General features: G+C 37.2%; 1 pseudogene; it reads left to right on the top strand.

The window, feature by feature from the left end:
• Positions 1 to 2,087: 2,087 nt before the first annotated feature.
• Positions 2,088 to 4,429, top strand: LOC123576949 (annotated as a pseudogene).
• Positions 4,430 to 5,062: the final 633 nt, after the last annotated feature.

Raw genomic sequence — 5,062 nt, 5'->3', positions numbered from 1 at the left:
TAATTCCCCCCAAATAAGAATATTCATCATAGCAATATTTGTGATATTTAAAGACTGGAATATCCCTGAATGTTCATTTAAAAAGATTTTTTTTACAATTCCCTTATTTTAATAAAGTAGGATACTAAGCAAGCATCAGAATGCCATAGGATGCTGCTGTGTGAAAATGGGGATGTGTTTATGTGTGTCTTTTTGTTTCTTTAATCTATAAGTTACCTCCCAAAGAATATATCATAAGTGAGTAACAGTGATTACATCAAGAAGGAAACCAGAAGAGTATAGGAAAAGAGATTCATTTCCACTTTACACCCTTTTGTATATTTTTTTATATTTTATACCATGTGCATGTAACACCTATTCCAGTAATCATAAAATAATGTTTAAGGAAAAAAAATAAAGTAAAAATGGTAAAAGAAAGCCTTCACTTAAATAGCGGTACTTTATAATCAGAATTTGGTTGAAATTCTAATTGTGCCTCTTGCTAAAAGTCTAACCTCAAATTATTTTTCCTTTCTGAATGTCAGTTGCCTCATTTACACTTGTGAACAAAGAGCCTACTGGACATGGCTGAAGTGAAAAGTAAATGAGATTTCTAAACAGCTAAGCACAGTGTCAGGTAAATGTGATGGGTCCACTATAAATTGTGGCTATCATTATATTTTGTCATTTAATCTTCATAAAAACCTTTTCACAAGAGGAAGAAAGTGTGTTGTTTTGGTTACCCCACCCCATTTTACAAGTGAGGGAAGTGGGCTTGATTCATAAAATTTCATGTCTCATTTTCTTCCATTCACATCTGAATTCAGAAAGAAAAAATTGATATGTAAGCTCCAGACTTAAGGCAGCAATTCCAGTAAAGTTCACGTCTAGACAATATGGGTTGCAAACCCTGGTTTTTCAACAATTAATCATTGCACATTGACCATGACGTTGCTCTTCCCACTGAGCACAATCTTATTACTCAGTAAAAGATAATGTATGAAAATATCATATGACTTCACTCATATGAGGACTTTAAGACACAGAACAGATGGACACAAGAGAAGGGAAGCAAAAATAATATAAAAACAGGGAGAGGGACAAAACATAAGAGACTCTTCAATATGGAGAACAAAACATGGTTACTGGAGGGATTGTGGGAGGGGGGATGGGCTAAATGGGTAAAGGGCATTAAGAAATCTACTCCTGAAATCACTGTGGCACTATATGGTAACTAACTTGGATGTAAATTAAAAAAAAAAAAAAAAAAAAAAAAAAAGATAATGTATGAGAGTGTGTGTAAAATAGCCATAACTCTAGAAAATCACTCATTAGACAAGTTTAAGAGTGCTCAGGCCTTTTCAATCCACTGTAATTAAGAGTGTTAGTTTTTTTATGAACCAAGGGGAAATGTGATAAAGTACTATTTCACTCTCCATTTCTTGGTTCCAGGGTACTACTGTATTGCATTACTGTCTTTGGTCTTTTTCAATTGCAAGGAGTTTCCCAACCCAGAGAAGTTTGATCCAGGACACTTTTTGGATAAAAATAGCAGCTTCAGGTAAACAATACTTTGTGCCTTTTTCCCTTGGTTACCACAAATAAATCTACCCAAGTCATACACATGCACATTCTGGACAATTGTTAGCTTCACTGAGTTTATGGCATAAATAAGTAATGCGCTGGTGATAGCCAAGTCAATCAAATCAATTTGTTACAATTCTCCAAATCTGGATGAAGCCATTTAAGTTTGTACACCAGTAAGATCAGGTAAGTCATCCAGGAACTATTTTGTGTTTGGTAATTGAGTATAATACATGGTTTTTTGTTTACTGTTTGTTTATTTTGAGAGAGAGAGCGAGTGCGAAAGCACAAGTGGGGGAGGGGCAGAGAGAGGGAGAGAGAGAATCCCAAGCATGCTCCACGCCAACAGCACACACAGAGCCCTACACAGGCTCAAACCCATGAACTGTGAGATCATGACCTGACCTGAGAGTCAGATGCTTAACCCACTAAGCCACCCAGGTGCCCCCAATGCAGGTTTTTAAAGAAACCAAAGAAAGTCCAATTCAGGTGTCATATATCACCAGCTGACCAAGGAATTTGTTTTTGCATACTTTTGTCTGTTGATCTCCCCTTTGTACTACAGACTTTTCCAAAACAAAATGTACCCATTTCTGTTTTTTGCAAACTGTTAGCCATTATTAATTTTCTGATTCCTGAAGCCAGGGGCCATCGAAAAGATCTTGGTCACTTTATCTTCTTTCTTCCCCTCTGAAATTCAGAGCCCCACATATCCTTGCCTCTGTGCAGCAGCTGGTTGGCTGGCTCGCAGTTATTATTCCCCATAAGGTCATACAGACAACTTAGGATTGGTCAGCACACATTTTTTTTTCCTTGTTATCCTATCCAATCATTTTATTGGTAGTTTCAAAATAACAGTTGATATGTTTTGCTTCTAATTACAATGATAAGTGTTCAACATAAAAAATGGAAAATGCAGAAAAGCAAACCAAAAAAATAAAAATGTTACCCTACAGAGATAATCACTGTCAATATTTTACTATATACACTAAGTGCTCTTGAGCTCTCCTGTCACCCTCTTCTCTCCACCTTTCAGCCTGCCCTTCTCTCCTGCACTGCCAACCCTGAGTTGGGTTGAGGCCACAGCACCAGAGGGAGAGGAGGAGCCAGAGCTGGGAGCCAGCTGTGGCCTGGGAGTATATGGCCTCCTATTAGGAAGGTGGCAAGAAGAAAGTCTACTACCAAGATGGTGACATTGGAAATTATTATTATGGACAGGGTCAGCGTATGAAATCTCATAGAATCCTCATGGCCCATAACTTGCTGTGAACTTATGGGTTATATAGAAAAATGAAAATATACAGTTCCCATAAAACCACAGCTGAAGAAATGACAAAATACCACAGTGATGAGTATCTCAAATGTCTGCATTCAGTAAGATCAGGTAACATGAATATGTCTGAGTATCGTAAGCAGATGCAGAAATTTAGTGATGGAGACAATTGCCCAGAGTTTCATGAACTCTGAGTTTTGTCAGCTTTCAACTAGTACTTGGGGCTTTGAAGTCAAACAAACCTCAAACCGATATGGCTGTTAACTGGGCTGGAGGATTACATCATGCTAAGAAATCCGAAGAATTAGGATTCTGTTATGTTAATGATACTGTACTTGCCACCCTTGAATTACTGAAGTATCACCAGAGAGTCTTACGTATTACTGATATTCATCATGGTGATGGTGCTCAAGAAGATTTTTATGTAACAGACCATGTAATGACTGTATCTTTCCATGAATATGGGGAACACTTACCTGGAACAGGAGACTTGAGGGACATTGGTGCAAGAAAAGGCAAATACTCTTGTCAATTTTCCAATAAGAGACGGTATAGATGATGAGTCAGATGGGCAGCTATGTAAGCTTATTATCTCAAAAGTGATGGAGATGTATCAGCCTAGTGCTATAGTTACAGTGTGGTGTAGACTCACTGATGAGACTTGGTTGCTTCAATCTGATGGTCAAAGGTCATGCTAAATGTGTAGCAGTTGTAAAAACTTTCAATTTACCATTAACTGATGCTTGGGATGGGGGGGTGGATGGACAATCTAATGTTGCTTGATATTGAACATGTAAGACTGCAGCCCACCCATAATTGTGAAGTTTCCAGTGAATTGCCACATAATGATTACTTAGAATATTTTGGACCAGTCTTCAAACTGCGTATTAGTTCTTCAAACATGACAAACCAGAACACCACAGAATTTATGGAAAAGATAAAACAGCATTTATTCAAAAATTTACACATGCTACCTCATGCACGTGGCATCCAGATTCAAACTATTCCAGAAGATGCTGTTCAGGAAGACAGTGAAGACGAAGATGGAGAAGATTCAGATAAGAGAATTTCTATTTGAACATCAGATAAATAGATAGCTTATGATGAGGGATTCTCAGTTCTGAGGATGAAGGAAAAGGAGATTGTAGAAATGCTATCATAAAGAAAAGGCAAAGAAAGCTAGAATCGAAGACAAGAAGGAAACTGAGGGCAAAAAAAAGTAGAAGTTACTAAAGAAGAGAAATCCAAGGACAAGAGTAATGAAAAAACAAATACCAAAGGAGCCAAATCAGAACAGCTCAGCAACCTTTGAATTAGAGTTTCACCAATTTCAGAAACCATAAAAAGGAGAGAAAAGGAAGGAAGAATTTTTTTTTTTCTTTTTGAAGACTTCTGGTTTCATTTTATACTAGCTTGGCATGGACTGTTTATTTTCAAAATGGCTTGTTTTTGTTTCTTGTGGCAAGTTTTATTGTGAGTTTTCTAATTATAAAGCAAAATTTCTTTTCTCCATCATGCTTTATGTAATAGTATTTAAAATTGATGTTACTCTGTCCAAAAATCGATCTATTAAAAGAAGTAACTGGGAGGCGCCTGGGTGGCTTAGTCAGCTGAGTGTGCAACTTCGGCTCAGGTCATGATCTTGCAGTTCGTGAGTTGAGCCCCACATCAGGCTTGCTGCTGTCAGCACAGAGCCTGCTTTGTATCCTCTGTTCTCCTCTCTCTACTCCTCCCCCATTTGCATTCTCCCTCTCCCTCCCTCAAAAATAAACATTGAAAAAAAAGAAGTAATTGGACTTTCTGAGCTGATTTTTCCATCCTTTGTAATTCTCTTTATTAAAAAACAATTATACTTGGAGGAAAAAACCCACAAAACTACAGTAATTAATACTGTGTGACTCTGGCATACAGATAGACATATAGATTGAAGATACAGAAATGGATCCAGAAATGAAACCTCACATAGTCCATTGATTTTCAATAAGGGTATCAAGACAACTTAATAGGGAAAGAATAGTTATTTTCACAAATGGGGCTGGGATAACTGGATATTCACATGCAAAAGAATGAAGTTGGACCTCTTCCTTAAACCATACACAGAAATTAACTCCCAAGTGGCTCATAGACCTAATGTAAGAGTTAAAACTATAAAACTCTTAGAAGAAAAATAGGAGGAAATCATGACCTTGAGTTAGGCAATAGTTCTTGAAATGACACCAAAAGCAC

This window comes from Leopardus geoffroyi, chromosome D2 (genome assembly GCF_018350155.1).
Source record: "Leopardus geoffroyi isolate Oge1 chromosome D2, O.geoffroyi_Oge1_pat1.0, whole genome shotgun sequence".
NCBI classification, from domain to species: domain Eukaryota; kingdom Metazoa; phylum Chordata; class Mammalia; order Carnivora; family Felidae; genus Leopardus; species Leopardus geoffroyi.
Note: the sequence above shows the minus strand (reverse complement) of the source record. Positions and strands in the feature narration are given on the sequence as shown.